This window comes from Mus caroli, chromosome 5 (assembly GCF_900094665.2).
Source record: "Mus caroli chromosome 5, CAROLI_EIJ_v1.1, whole genome shotgun sequence".
Classification (NCBI taxonomy): domain Eukaryota; kingdom Metazoa; phylum Chordata; class Mammalia; order Rodentia; family Muridae; genus Mus; species Mus caroli.
In genome coordinates, this window is record NC_034574.1 from 90,464,118 (window position 1) to 90,480,756 (window position 16,639).

The window sequence follows — 16,639 nt, forward strand, 5'->3', positions numbered from 1 at the left end:
CTTGGATACTTTCTCTAGCTCCTCCATTGGGGGCCCTGTGATCCATCCAATAGCTGACTGTGAGCATCCACTTCTGTGTTTGCTAGGCCCTGGCCTAGTCTCACAAGAGACAGCTATATCATTGTTTGTTTTTTTTTTAAACGGATATTTTCGCATCAGTTTTATTATGTCGTGGTAAATTGTGTGTTTGCTTTCTTGTTTGGTATTCCTCTGTTATGTCCTTGGTATTCACTGTGTCACATATCTACAGATTTACAGCTTCCATCAAGTTAAGACAATTCTGGTTATGATTTCTTCCATATTTTCATTGTTTACTCCCTTAAGGTTTCAAACCTTACACACTGGGCATGTCTTACAAATTCACTCCTATTCATCTTAATGATACTTTTTTCTGTCTTCGTTTAAATTATGGTTTACAATCACTCTGTCTTCAAGCCGATTGACCTACAATATCTAAATCTGCAGTTAATTCATCTGTGATATTTTTCCTCTTCAAGCATAGTTTTCATTCCTAGAAGTTCAATTTGGGGATTTAAAAATATCTACCAAACTCAAACACGTGGGGTATAGTTAGAATAGCTTTTAATTTCATTTTCTGCCAAAACTACCACCTGTGTCAGTTTCTGTTTGACTTTGTCTTATTGATTGTCTTATTATAGCTTGTATTTCCATGTTCTTTTGTATAGCTGATGATTTTTAATGACATGCTAGGTGCTGAGGATTTGCTTACCTGGCTGCGGGACCCACACCCACTTGCATCTTTGACAGTCTTCTGGAACTCTGTTCTGAGATGTATATAAGTCACTTGGAAACAGTTGCTTTTTTTCTAGTTTTACTTTTTATTTGAAAAAAAATTATTTTTGGTGACTTTGTACATATAAATAATGTGTTTAGGTCCTGTCTACTCCTCAGGAGTTCCACTCCAACCTCTTTCCAGTCACACATTCTCCTCCCAACTTCATGTCTTCTTCTTCAAACCTCTTGAGGCTAATTCATCCTGCCTCTGTGTCCATGGACATAGGTTCATCCACTGGACCATGAACACCTTATCTTAGGCCATATTCATAAAGAGAACTCACTTTCCCTCTCCCAGAAGCCATCAGTTGACAATATCTCTTCAGCTAGGCATGAGGCCACGTGAGCGCCTCCCTACCACTTTAGTCACAGGATATGGAGAAGTCAAGATAGAAATGACTTGGGAATGTCCTCCCTGTTTGTTACCTTTCACAGACTAGAAAGGGGGCAGGACAGCACTGAGAGTCTTAACCCCACTGTAAACTTTGCAAGCTAGAGTAATGACATGTCACATCTGAGAAGATATGAGCATTGGTGGTACAGTTGTGGCATAAACATTATGGTGGCAACCAACAGCTTTTGAATTGGAGTTAAGGCCCACCCCATCGGATGTAACTCATCTCTGTAACTATAAATCATTCCTAGAAGTCACAGGTCACGTCATGATCTCCAGGAAGAACACACTATTATTATTCTGCTAAATCGGCTTAGTTAGCATTGAACTACCTTCTGAATTCATCTCTCTACACATAGATTAGTGCACATCTCCGGCCTCATCAGAGAAACCATTTTTTGGCAGTGGAGAGTGATTCATACACAGATTCTAACCTGCTCTCAGCACACAATCATTGAGAGTAGAATGCTCATCACTCCAGGTGTCTCTCAAGGCTCAGAAAACATCATGGGAGAGGAACAGAAATGCTGTAGAAACAAGGAAGGGAGGGAGGGAGGGAGGGAGGGAGAGAGAGAGAGAGAGAGAGAGAGAGAGAGAGAGAGAGAGAGAGAGAGAGAGANAGAAAATGAATCACCCAAGATGGTATCTTCTGAATATGGCAGAGCTGTTGCATGCATAAACTCACAGCAGTTGGAGTTACCCTTTCAGAGATGCAAATTGACATGGTGAAGTTCCAACTTTACTTCTAAAAATTGTTAGAAGAAATACAGGCCATGCTTAGTTTATGAGTAATTATTCTTCTTGGTATTAAAGGTATATATATTTGTGTACTCTAATCAAATGATGTTTGGTCGCTGGTGGGAACAGTCTTAGCTCCCAGACCTGGATTTATATCAGATCCTTTTCTTCCTTCTCCTGTATTTCTCAGCCTCAGGCATTTTCTTCATAAAGGAGCATGGGTCAGTACAGAGCCGAATACTCTGGGTGCTCTCTGAGGAACCTCTTTTTTTTTTTTTTCCCCCAGCACAGCTCTACTTCCCTTTGTGTGCCCTGCACTGGTTACCTACCTTAGTATCTATGAAAGATCAGCTCTGTGTCCTTGGTATTTACTTCCACTGGGCTTTGTCTGAGTGACATATCCCTATGCTGTGGCTCAAAACAAAGCTAGTGGTGCCATGCCATTGATTCTCACTCTTACAGAGCTCCCTGAGACTAAACCACCAATCAAAGAAAACACATGGTGGGACTAATGGCTCTAGCTGCATATGTAGCTGAGGATGGCCTAGTCGGTCATCAATGGGAGGAGAGGCCCTTGGTCCTGTGAAGGCTCTATGCCCCAGTATAGGGGGATGCCTAGGCCAGGAAGCAGGAGTGGGTGGCTTGGTGAGCAGGGGGATGGGGGAAAGGATAGGGGATTTTCGCAGGGGAAACTAGGAAAGGGGATAACATTTGAAATGTAAATAAAGAAAATATCTAATAAAAAAGAAAAAAAAAAGACTCCCTTTTCATGTCCTGGCATTTATCACTTTATGTAAGCTGTCATGAATAAATTATTTCCTACATTTTTTTTTTCATCTTCTAGTTGTTTAGTGTGAGGAGGTAGGCCAGTCTTTTCTATGTTGGCCAGAGTAAAATTTCACTTAACGAAAACTTAAAATTTTCTATTATCTGTGAAGTTGGAGATTAAAAAGTACTTAATTACCAGTTAAAATTAATTTAATAGCCAATAAGTTAATGTAGCAATTTCTACATTGGTGCATATATTGCATCTAAGTTAGCTAAATGAAGAGACTCATTTATTCCTAATGAAAAACCAAACAGAACAAGGCAGAAAATAATGAAATGTACTGCACGACTGTTATCTCACTCTGTTAAGTGGATCTTACTTCCCATTAAACAAACTCTTCAGGTATTATACAGGGAGGCAAAGAAAGGTAACCTGCAGATGCAAGTTGAATGGTAAGAGATAGGAAGGACAGGGAGCAACACAGATTTTCTTCATCATGTCTCCATTCCCTTTAAAAAAGTCTATCAGAGCTACTTGCCAGTTTGTCCTACTATATCTTTCTGACATCAGGGCTACTTGCCAGTTTGTCTTCCTGGATCTTCATGCAGCATACTATGTAAACTGCTTTTAATTTTTCTCTCCATGTGTTTAACAGTAGAAAGACATTTTATATTCAAAATAATATATACAATAAAATTATTTAATATATTCTTTATATACATTTTTCCAAACACACCAAAATATGCAAACGTATGTTCTCATCTACCTTAGTTCTTAAGTCTTAGACTACAAGAAAAACTTTCTCTTTAGAAGGGTGATTCCGTAGGACGACCAGCAGTTTTTTTGTTTTTTAGATTTTTTTTGTTTTTTTTGTTTTTTGTTTGTTTGTTTGTTTTTTGTTTGTTTGTGTTTTTCAAGACAGGGTTTCTCTGTGTAGCCCTGGCTGTCCTGGAACTCCCTCTGTAGACCAGGCTATCCTCAAACCCTGCCTCTGCCTCCCAAGTGCTGGGATTAAAGGCGTGTGCCACCACCGCATGGCTCAGGACCAGCAGTCTTAATTAATCTGGACCCCTGAGATCTTTCATACACTGGACCACCAAACAGGCAGCATACCCCAGCTGATATGAGGCCCCCAGCACACATACAGTAGAGAAGTTCCAGGTCTGTGCTCATTCAAAGATGATGCTCCTAACCCTCAAGAGTCTGGAGGCCCCAGGGAGTTTAGAAATCAGGTGGAGTGGGCAGGGGTGGGGGTGTGTGTGTGGAGCAGTCAGAGGGTGGATGGGGAGGGGTGGGGAATGGAATATGGAGTGTAAAAAAATGAATTACAAATAAAATTAATTTAAAAATTTCTCTTTAATGTAAGTATTTAACTATAAGATCTCCTGATGATTAAAAAATGGATTATGTTGTGTCACTGATGCCAAGTTATAGTTATTAAATCATTAGATAAACATTACAATACAGTCTAGGAAGTTGACTAACTGACTTAGCTTCTTTAAGGAAAGCTGACAAACCCAATGTTGACAAAGAGTGTTTACAGACAACTGAACCAAAAAGTAAAAAGTTGAAAGCTTCCCAGGTGATCAGATTGTAGTCAGGTAATATTATGCTCAGACATAACCCCTTCTTTGATTAAAGTCTTTATTGATACTGACACTACAAAGTTTTAAATCCATCCATTCATTCTATAATTTATCCAATATGTTCTGAGGGTTATGGTGGTTTGAGTAGGTATGGCATGTATTTAAATGGTTGACCCATAGGAAGTAACACTACATGGTGGTGTAGGTGTGGCCTTACTGGAGGAAGTGTGTCACTGTGTAGGTGGGCTTTGTGTTCTCATATATGCTCAAGCTGTGCCCAGTGTGGTACATAGTTTCTTGCTGCCCGTGGATCAAGGTATAAAACCCTCAGCTCCTCCAGCATCATATCTGCCTGCAGGCCTGCCATGCTTTCTGCCATGATGATAATGGACTAAATGTCTGAAACTGTAAGCCAACCCCAAATTAAAGATTTTCTTATTTAAAGAGACTTGTCTTTGATGGGGTGTCTTCCAGTGAATATCTTGTTACCTAGAGCGATTTATTTTAGTTATTTCTTTTTCCCCATCAACTCCCCTATATTGTAAGTTCAAGGAAAACACAGGACTGGGCCTATTACATTTAATCCTTTATTTACAGCATGAATGAAATGTAGGAACTCAAAAAGTTTATTAAATGAATTAATTAACACCACTGGTTATGGTCTTTGCTTGGTGAAATAATTATGATAAAGTCAAGATAATTTATTTGTATTTATTTTTACATATGGTCTAGCATACATTATAAATTGTTAATGCAATCAGTTATTCCCAAAAGGGAAATTTTGAAGTTTCACTTTGGAAGTCATTAGAAATCTATGCTTCTTGGTTAATTGCCTTTATAAGTGTTATCAACAAAAGACAGAGGGATGGAATTATTTCAGGAAAAAATTAATATGAAAGAAAACTTGACTTCTAAGACCTGGGAACTTCTGCAAGGAAAATACTTGACTTGCTTCTCTGAACTGCAGAAAATTGTCTTGATCTCCTGTTTGTTCACGGTTCCTAATATAAGAAGATTATTTTAAATTTAGTATTGCAACTTTACCACTGGACTTGTACTTCATTCCAAGTGGAAGGAAAAAGGTGTGAGAGGGGAAATTAAATTTTTATGCAAATTAAAATTATTCTATAAAACACAGAAGTATTAATAACTCACTGTGAACACAGCAAGAGGTTAATAAAAGCAGGGAAGGTGGGTTTCACAAATATCCACTTCCATTAGGTTATCAGAGATACTCTGAGACAGATGGTACCTGGAAGCGTAGCCCGGTGATGAAATCAGACATGCTTTGTGCAGTTTGGCTCTAGACTGGTAGCCCTTTCGAATAGGTATCTGGCCTCCACAAACACCTTTATGGTCCATCATCATATCCTTACCTCCATTATACTGGATAATCAATTACTTCATGAAAGATTGTCTTGTTGGAGTCTGCCAAAAGACCCTTACTCACAATGACCACAGAGACCGAGATCGCTGCAAACTGCAAGAGGTTTTTTATTGATCCAACGCCTTGGGGCCCCTCAGCATGCGCAGGCAAGAGGAGACCCTGAATGAACAAAGAACACACATTTTATATCTTGTAAGGGGCAGATTTAGGCAACAAGGCTAGTGGCTTATTCTAATTGTGTAGCAAGTGACCCTTTCAGACATTGGTTGGTTTGCATGGGGTGACTATCTTTGGTCTGGTCTCTCATCCCACCCGCCCTTATGTTTTTTCTTTTAGCATTGTTTAGTTGACCAGCTTCCTTATCTGACTCTGCATAGTATAGTTTGAAAAGTCCCTTCAGAGGGGGAAGGGGCTGGGTGGTCTTGAAATTATTTTGGATCCTACAGTCTCAATTAAGAATGTCTTTCCAGAATAGTTTAAAATATTTTCCATTTTTATCAACTAGCTTTTGGCCAGGTTTGTCTGATCATACCAATCAAAACAAGAAGCCAAGTGTCTGTCTGTACTGTATACGTGCAGGCTTAAGGTGAACCAAATCATTCTAACATAACTTTTAAAGTTAACTTACTATTTCCTACTGAGCTTACACTTACTCCCATGGTGTAGAAAGTTTGCTAATTTGAAAGGTTGTAGAGCCAGTTATGCAGTACAGACTATTTGAGGTACTTTTAATTCTTGTTTTTCTTGTGTTCTGTTGTTTGCTCTGAAGGCATGGACTTTAATCAGTCAAGGAAACCATCTCATTATTGGGAAGAGTATCAGGATGAGTGAATGGTGTTGCTGGTAGCTCAGAATACCACAGCACAGTTCCAAATTAGCAAGCACCTGACCTCTCTGTAAAAGAGCTTGGCTCTTTATCCTCCATGAATCCCATTGTCCTCTGTTTTAAATGGCTCCACCTTTCTGATACCTACAGCTCCATTTTGGAATACTGTCATCCAAGGCTATGTGTAGCTTTTGAACTCACTAGTCTTTCTCTAGTAAAGCCCAATGTGACACCCGTCTGTAAGAAGATAGTCTTCAGTGGGCCTCAGTGTGAACTTGTAATCATACACTGACCATCATGGAAACCATGACATATGTAGAAGTTGATGAAATCCACTAAACCAGTTTAAAGATGAGCAGCATATACGGTTGGTTTCTTCCTGAAGACATCATAGGACTGGGTAGTGGCCAAGCATAGGAGTCAAGCATCCATGTATAACTAATCTATGGTCACATAAAGATTGGCGCCTGCCCCTTCCTGAGGACTCCCACCTCTTAAATAAAGATAATTTAAATGTTGATTTCTGGAAGAACTATTAGTGAGCAGTGTTTTAATCTAGCATATTAAGGCAGGCTGAATAATGATCAGGAAGAGAGTCAGTAGATGAAAAGATGGGAGGAAGTTATTATAATAAGAAATGTTTCTACATGATGATTACAGTAGTGTGGTGATGAAGGTATTTCAATTTTTTGTGTGTTTTCTAATGTGCATAATAAAATGTTGGTGTGTGTGCTGTCATTCTGTCCCTCTAACAAAATATCTGACCTAGTAATATTTAAACAGAAATTATTTAATTTGCCTAGGCTTTAGAGAGTCTAATCTGATTGGGCAAATCCATTGCTGTGGCTCTTATAGGATTCTGGATAGCAATTGCGGGAGTGTATGACAGAGTAAACTGTCTCCCTTGGCCAAATAATGTAACCCGCCCCCCCTCCATTATTATATCACCAATGCCCTAAATACCTCCTACCAGGCTCTACCTCCTAAAAATCTACCTCTTCCTGTGGTACTGTGCTGTAAGCTCCATTTTAACCCATGAACCTTCAAAGGACAATTAACCTTAATACTGTAGCAGCTGGGAAGCTAGGGTGCAAGGAAGAAGCTGATTCCTCCTCCCCCACCCCCCCGCAAAACATAATTAATGCAAATCCATTCCATGAAGCTTCCTGTGCTTGGACAATGGAGGGACACAAAGTCACTGAGAGATTCAGTGTAGAATAACTGAGTTAAAATTTTTTATTCCAATAAAAGTACCCACTCTAAATTGTTTTAATTAAGATACTTGCCCTTTTATTGTCTGCATTTTCTTTTGCTTTCTATAAATTCTGTAAATCTCAGAGGGCATAGGGGACAGCTGCCTTTTTTTAACTGCTTGGCTCTTCACTACCATTTCAGATACCCAAGTGTACCAGTCCTTGATTTTATCACAAAAGTAAAACTCGGTGTGACAGGTTAGAATTTACTAAAAGTTGGGACTCCTCTTAGTCTTGATTTAAGTGTGTGGCTGGATGATAAGGGCTTTTGTTCATATTGTTTGTAGATCTGACTATTTCAGGCTGTGTCTTAACTGATACATCGTCACAGTTGGCAATCTTCAAAACACCGATGCATTTTTCTACATGCTGTTCCCAAATGTGCTGGACCAGCTGTTGAGAGCCATGCCATCCAATCGCCTGCAAGACCTCTTCTTGGACCACAAATCACCTCACACCCGCTCTCTCTTTGTTCTAATGAAGAATGGAAATTTTAAAACAAGCTACTGTGGTTTATTACTCCTGTTCTCTCTGTTAAGTGTGGGCCATGGGAGTCACTGAAATTCACATTTGGAAGACCCAACTTTCTAGATAAACATTCACGACCGGCCAGCCAATGAGCATAATATTCTGAGATCTAAAAGGAATTTTCTAAATAGCTGAATCTTGGAATTTTTTGAGTGTATCTGCTTGTGTGCACGCTCATGTTCTATGTCATCTTCCCAATGAAAATTGCCCTGACACTGATCTCAATGTTAATGTATTCCTGTTTACATTTGACTTTGGAATATGTTACAGCTAATTATTACACAGGATGAAAGATCAGAGGCCTGAGTGAGGTGCTTAGGTTGATGAACAAAGGGAGCCCAGTTCAGCATCTTGGCTGTGGGCCCAACGATTGTAATCACACATCTTGAAACTGGTAGGATCTTTGCATTTTATTTGTGCGCTTGTTTGTTTGTGTGCTTGTTTGTTTATTTGTTTTCACCCCTCATTTTTTTTAAAGGGGGTTGGGAAAGGGGTTAGGGGTTTTGAAGGGGCTGAAATTTCCCCTTGAACATGATGTCAATATGTTGGCATGTCTCCTTTTATTAAGATGCCATCCAACTGATAACAAGTCCTGCTGTGTTTTACCAACATAAAAAATTAGACTGGAGACCGAAGAGCGGCAGGTGGCTTTTGGCACCAAGAAATAATCACACTTGATGTGGAAAGTAAAGTAAAAGGAGCCATCTGTTCACCACAGGAGGACGTGAAAAATCACATTAACATATTGTCACTAACATCATGAAATACACAGTTAATAATAAATTTAGTTATCAAGGCAAGTCGTATTTGATACTTGCTCTGAAAATGCAGAGCGTGGAAGATGCTCATTCTCGCCCACCCCCCTGTTATTTATTTATTTATTTAGGAACAAAAAAATCCAAGTTTGAAATGCTTGGGGGCGGGGGGAGAGCAAGCAGAAAAGTGTTCCGTTTTAAAGTCAAGCTGTGTGGTGCATTGTTGTTGACTGAGTAAAGTAGCCTCCCATGTGGATGGAATCAATGCCATGTTACTCTAATAACTTCATACCTGGATGGGAACCCGGAGGCTGGGTGGTATTTCTTACAGAAGAGATGGCGTGTCCCCCATGAGAGATTCCCAGCTGGCAGAGAGCTGCTGGGAAGAGGCAGTGTCTGCTGTCTTTCTTTGATGGGCATTACCTTTAGTTGAAATGTTCCTAAAGAGGACTTTTCTGATGACTCTGGTGCTAGAAACCTGTGCGTAACCCCTGGGAGTTCACGTCTATGAAGGCAACGTGACAGGGAGGGTCCTTCTCACTTTTTCCCGTGCATGCGATGCTCACATACACCGATTAAATAAGGAAGCCACAGATTTGGGGTGTCAAAATGAACCTGAAAGAAAACCCCACAACATTAACTGTTGCTGATTCACCATCACAGCTGTGTTTAAACTCCTATGACAGTGGTTCTCAAACTTCTTAATGCTGAGACCCTTTAATGTTGTGGTGACCCCCATCATAAAATTATTCTGTTGTTACTTCATACTGTAATTTTGCTATTGTTATCATTTGTAATGTAAATATCTGATATTCAAGATATCTGATATGCTACCACTATGAAAAGGGTCCATTGACTCCCAAAAGGGTCACGACCCAAGGGTTGAGAACCACTGGCCTGCAGTTTCCTGCACTTTCTAGTATCTAAGACCTTTCTAGTATGCCTGCAAATGTGACTAACCCACATTATTGTTTCAACCTGAAGATCTATGCTCCAGTGTGTTAGAAAGTGCCTTGTCATATACTAGAAGGTTCTGATTAGTTTCTTGTTGGTTGCTGGTGTTTACTCAGATATTTTGTGATTTTCTGAGAGCAGCAATATAATGATAACTTAAAAAAAATCTGTGTTCATAAAAGAACATTGGGATAACAATCAGAACTTTAGTTTCAGCCTTGATTTTAACTGGCTTTCTCATCTTTTGTGGATCAAATAATTCCTTTGCTTATTTTATCCCCCATGAGTAAAGCTAACGTAACCTTGAAGTGAACATCTTTTATTCAAAATGTGAAGATTTTAAGAGTATTGTCCAGTAACACTAGTTCATTGATTTAAGTTAATGGAAGTGAAAGGATATTTAAGTAGCAATTGGTTTGGTGTTTACTTAAAGAAATGGGATTATTCTGGGATGTGGCATGTGAAGTAGGATGTACAAGTTTCACCCAGGCAATGGGAGGCAGGTTAGGACAGCATATGGCAGAAGCCTGATGTTTCGAGGGACTTTTCTTTGGTCCATAGGTGTGCCCTTCCCTGAAGGGGAAAGCTGAGATTTAATCTTGACACAGGTGTTTACTCTGCCCACTCTCTCCAATCATCTTTGCTTCAGTTCAGGTCATTCGAGGTAGAGGAGATAGATGGAAAAGAGATTTCCACTCTGTCTTCCTTTAGGAGCGCCTCTTAGGAAGAGCAAAATGCTGTTCTTCGGGAGTGCTGACCACGGAGTCTGCTGTCTCCTGAGGAGCAGCTGTAAGCTTACTCTTGTCTGCCCGCTGTCTTGGGTCATGTGATGACTTAGATGTACAGTCCTCCTCTTCCTCTTTACCTTCCCAAAGGAGCTTGAGTCCATTTCTCTTCTGTAGGTTTTATCCATAGCAGCTATGATGTAGTGTCCCAATGATGCTGTGCTTTTCCCTTCTCAGGCAGCCATCCCTTTAAAAATAACTATTCACTGTATGCCTTCTCTGCTGGGCTATAAGGCCTATGAAGGCTGCCTGGCCTGGTCAACTGGCTGCCTGGGTCACTAGGTAGGTCACAGGGTCACAGGTAAATAACCAAATGGCAGGCAGAGAGAGTAATTTAATCGGTAGCCTACCCAACTCTAAGGTTTATTTATTTATTTATTTATTTTTAAATCAATTTAGTTAAACACAGTGGGTTATCGCTTCTCGGCCTTTTGGCTAAGATCAAGTGTAAAAACAGTTGGTTTTGACATCTTCACCGTTGTATACTCACCTGGAAATTCTCAGGTTGACAGGAGGGCACTGGTCTAGAAGTCAATCCTATTTCCTGGAAGCACGGGTGCAACTGTGTTAGGGTTTCTTTCATGTGATTAGGATGTACATCGAACTAGATCGTTGTTTTCCCAGGCTCTTAGATTTGCCCCTATGAGTATCTGAAAAGCATATTTCCCCAAATGTGAGTAATGTACTTCACACAAATTTAGTTGCTTGTAGGGCAGCAGGTTGCTTTGTAATGTTGAATGTTTTAGAATGTGTGTGATTCATTCTAGATAATCAGTTGAATTTAATGACAAAGTTTCCTTGTTATGGCAAAGCACAGGCAAGCTACTCTTCAAGGCACCATTTCACTGAAGCCCATTCGGCTTTGAGAAACCGATGGGGTTTTAATGAGAAAAGCATCCATAGGCTGAGATATGTAGCATTTGGTCTACAGTTGGTGTGGTGTTTGGAGAGATTTTAGAAATTAGGGCATGGAGTCTTGCTGGAGGAAGTATGTCTGTCACTAGCGATAGGCTTTGTGAGGTAATATCCCGTGATGCTTTCTGTTCTCTCTTTCCTGGTGTGCCAAGGAAATTTGATTAGCCAGCTTCCTGCTGCCCCCTGCCATGGTAGACACTAATGCCCTGGAACTGTAAAACCAAAATAAACACTTTCCCTTAGGTTGCTTCTGGACATGGTGTTCATTATTACTGTAGCAGAAAAGTAACTGATACAACAATATAAGTTTAATTTCACAGAGAAGAGGATCTGGCAATTTTTTAAAAAATGCCAAGTGCTCTCCCTCTCCCCCTCCCCCTCCTCCTTCGCCACTCTTCCCTCTCCCCTCTCCCTCCCCGCTCTCTGGGTTATTGTCTTACCTTGCTATAATGTTTAGAGTAAAATGAATTGACCAAATAGCTAAGCACAATTTAAAATAATGAAATGAATTACTAGTGCCCCCCTTCAAACTATCATAACCACGGCTATATTGAGAGTGTAACACACATTTAATAAAAATATAGATGCTTAACTTACTGAATAGTATGCATGCATATATTTATTTAAGTAGTTATTAATAGTCAATAATCTCTGTACTATGACTCACTAATTTTCTACTGTGGTTTTGTAACCTGAATGTATCGCAAAAAGCATCTCTAGAAACGAAAGTCTGTGATAATCATGTAACCATGTAGATAAAATTAGGAAGTCATCAAATTTAATTCTACTAAAATGTGCAATGTAGGAAGGTGTTGAATGCTTGGACTTGTGTAGGAAATATTTTTTGCCACATTGCATAAAAATTACCTCAGACTCTTAAGAGACAGTTGTACTCAATGACAAGCATTTTAAGAATTGACTTTCTCCCTTACCCATGGATGGGTTACTCATCCCTTACTCATTCCCTGCTTGCTGACCTTAGTTGCAGTTGCTGAAGACCAAGGCAGATGGGCACTGTAGTCAGCCTGAAGGAACAGGAATAGCATCCCTCAGGGCACTAGGTGCTCAGGGATTCCTCCCTTTATCAGATAGGCTCACAGACCCTCAGAGCCCTGGGGTTCGGTCATACTCTAGTGGGCCATGCAGGCGCTCATCACTGAAGTGCCTGGTAAGCTTCATGCTGACACTGGTTCCACAGAGAGCATTGAAAACATGGCCTTTCACTGTGACCGCCAGGCTTTGGCATGAACTGCATTGTTAGAGAAACCCAGGCCTGCAGTACATGAAACATGCAGAGTTGAAGCTGATGGAACAACACCAGTCCCCCACCTCTCTTGCCTTTTCTTCATCTTGCCAGTAATTCAAGCTTCTTTCTCTGAGCTTTGAAAGCATGCTGTGTCTCGCCACTAATTAGCACTTGTTACCTTTTAACATCTAGTATGTTTTTCTCTAATGAGAATACCAAATACCTGATAATAAGATGTCTGACTTGTATACATTATATTTCAGTTAATCTTTTTTCCTTCTTTAACATATTAAATAAATATTTGCGTAATTATCTTAGAGTTTCTACTGCTGTAATAAAACACCATTGGCCAAAATAAATGTGGAGAGGAAAGGGTTTATTTCAGTTTATAATTCCACAGCATGGACCATATTGAGGGCAGGAAGTCAGGGCAAGACCATGGTGGCCAGATCTGATGCAGGAGCTATGGAGGAGTGCTGCTAACTGCATGCTCTTTATGGCTCACTTATCCTGAATTCTTACACATACCTACAACTTGAAGGTGTGAGTTGGCTAGTTTTATGCCAACTTGACAGAAGCTAGAGTCATCAGTTAAGAAAATGCCTCAACTGAAAAAAATGTCTCTGTAAGATTGGGCTGGGGGCAAGACTGTAGGGCATTATCTTAATTAATGATTGTTTTGGGATCATCCCATTGTGGTCACCCCTGGGCTAGTGTCCTGGCTTTTACAAGAAAGTAGGTTGAGTAAGACATGGACAGCAAGCCAGTAGGCCATGTCCATCTCTGGCCTCTGCATCAGCTCCTGTCTCCAGGTTAGTGACCTGTGAGTTCCTGTCCTGATTTCCTTGATGATGAACAGGGATGTGGAAGTATAAGTCAAATAAACTCTTTCATCTCCAGCTTGCTTTTGGAGACAGTGTTTCATCACAACACTAATAAGCCTCACTAGGATAGCATTGGTACTACCCAGAAATGGGCTGGTTCCTCTCATATCAATCATGAATCAAGAAAATGTGCTATAGACTTGCCTTTAAGCAAGTCTTATGAAGGCATTTTCTCAGTTGAGAATCTCTCTTCCTAAATGACACTAGCTTGTGTCAGGTTGACATAAAGCTAGCCAAAACATAGTGCCAATTAATAGCCACTGGGCTAACTTCTAGAATAAAAATTTGAACTATGCCGATGTAATCCTTGTTCTTGTGAGGTTCAAGTAAGTAACCCACAAAACAAACAAACAAACAATCCCACAAACTGAGTAATTGGTAAAGGTAAGCTAATAGCAAATTGTAATATTTATTTAAATGCAACAAAAGACTAAGACTGATCATAACTAAAGTGAGGGGAGCTATTTTCTTTGCTGCTTTTCTTTGCTTCTCTTGTCCTGTCGCTCTGCTCTCCCCCACCAAAGGTTACAAATTCCTTTGAGATAGGTGTATGTCCAAGTAACAAGGATTCTGAAAAGCTAACCACAATATTCTTTTGTTTTTACACTAAGCTTCTTCAGACTGAACACAAATTGTTGAGTTAGAGTTTGTATTTCTGTGATAAAACACCATGCCTAAAGCAACTTAGAGACAGAAGGATTCATTTCACCTGACAACCTTCAGGTCATAGTCCATCACTGAGGGAAGTCAAGAGAGAGGAACCCAAGGCAGGGAAATGAAGCAGGCGAAAGTCATGGAGGAACACTAGATTTCTCTTCCTGGCTTTCTCAGTTTGCTTTCTCCCTACCTCCAATGATATAATTTTAATAATTTGGGAGTTTCCTACAATGCACTCCATCATAACTGTTTTTCTATTCTCCCATTCTGTGTCTTACCCCCAAAAGACAAACAAATACACCAAGCCCAAATCAGATTGCCCATACACTCATGGAAGCATGGTCAAACTCCCCATGGCCAGCCTCTTAAAGATAACTGAGTCCTTACCCAGCCCTGCCCCACCCTTCAGAAGCCGTCAGTTGTGATGAACCACACTTCAACATCTTTATTACAATTTTTAGGAACCCTCTTCACTAGCTTCCTCTTTTGGTGGAAAAGTAGGAAGGTTGTCACAGAAACCTGTAATATCTCTCATCCTCAATTATGATTCTGCAGCCATTGATATCACTGCAAAGCCTAAAACAAAACAAATGAACAACAATAACAACAACCTCCCTCACCCATCATAGCTGGTGAAAGGGTGAAATCATGGATCATAGACACCAACGTAGCTTCCAGTTGTAGCCCTGATCAGGGACATCAGCATGGTCTCTGGGGGCAGCATTACCACCCAGGACCACCTGCCCAGGAGCACAACACACAATTGGCTGGGCCCTCCAAGGCAATCATTAATCAAGAAAGACAACCTGCTGTCATAGTTATTTTAAGTTATCACCTCATCACATCTGGGAAGATGGAACCGCAATTGAGGACTTGCCTCCATCAGACTAACCTCTGGGCATAGGCAAGAAGTTTCATTTTTTTGACTGGTAGTTGATGTAGGAGGGTGTAGGATATTGTATCATCCCTAGGAATGTGGGCCTGGACTATGTAAGAATCACAATTGAACTGTAGTCTGAGAACAAGCTTCCCACCTTCAGATTACTTGGCTTCCCTTGACAATGGACTATAACCTGTGAGTCAAATATACCCTCTTCTATTCAACTTACTTTTGGTTGTGGTATCTATCACAACAACAGAAACCAAACTAGAACACCTGCTAATGCAGAAGCCTAGGAATTATATTCTGAAAAAGACTAGCTTGAGTTCCAAAGAAAGAGAATATTATAAACGCCAAATTGATATTTAAATAAATGAAGGCAAGTATGTATGTGTGTATCCATAGATAGATAGATAGATAGATAGATAGATAGATAGATAGATAGTGATTGTTATATGAGTTTATTCACAATTGTCCAAGGAAGATATGTTGTTTTATCCTTGTAATGACTTTAAATATATATTGCATCTTGTTTGTTACTTGGAAGATCCTTTTTTTCTCCTACCCCACAGAATGTATATTCTAAAGGCTTAAACCTTTGCTTCAATTATACTTGAAGTTTTCCAACTTCTCCTTTGTTCCTGTTCCTCCTTCCCCATCAGATTCTGCCTGTCCTAATCTGAAGGCAGTAAGGTTTTTCTCATCAAAATCAACACCTGTTTATATCTACATTTCAAACATGGTGGTCAAATGTTCAAGTTTCACTTTTAAATGTTGTATAGCTTGTACATATTTGAAAATCAATACATTTAGCCAGTAAATAATTTCTTATGAAAAATTTAAATTAACATTATTCTCAGGAAAAAATCTTTCTTATTTTTTAAAATCAAGTCTTTGACAATTTTACACACACACACACACACACACACACACACATCCAACTCAGATCTCAGATCTCCAGTCATACATCCCTAAGATTTCCACAATACTGTTCCCTGTCATTGTCATTTCTTCTATTTTGTCACATGGTATGGTACCATCCAGTGGAGCATGGGAAATTTTCAACTGAACAAACTCCAAAGATAGGTGACTCCCTCTCTCTCAGAAGCCATCAGTTGCCAATAGCTCCTAAGCTCTTGGTGAAGACTCATGAGATGGCAGGCTTGATCTTGTGCAGGTCTTACATAGGTAACCTTCAATATAGCAGTATGTTCATCAGTGAGAGTGATAACTGCCACAGCCAGAGGACAGTATTGCACATCACTCCTCTTCATCCTTTGGCTCTTC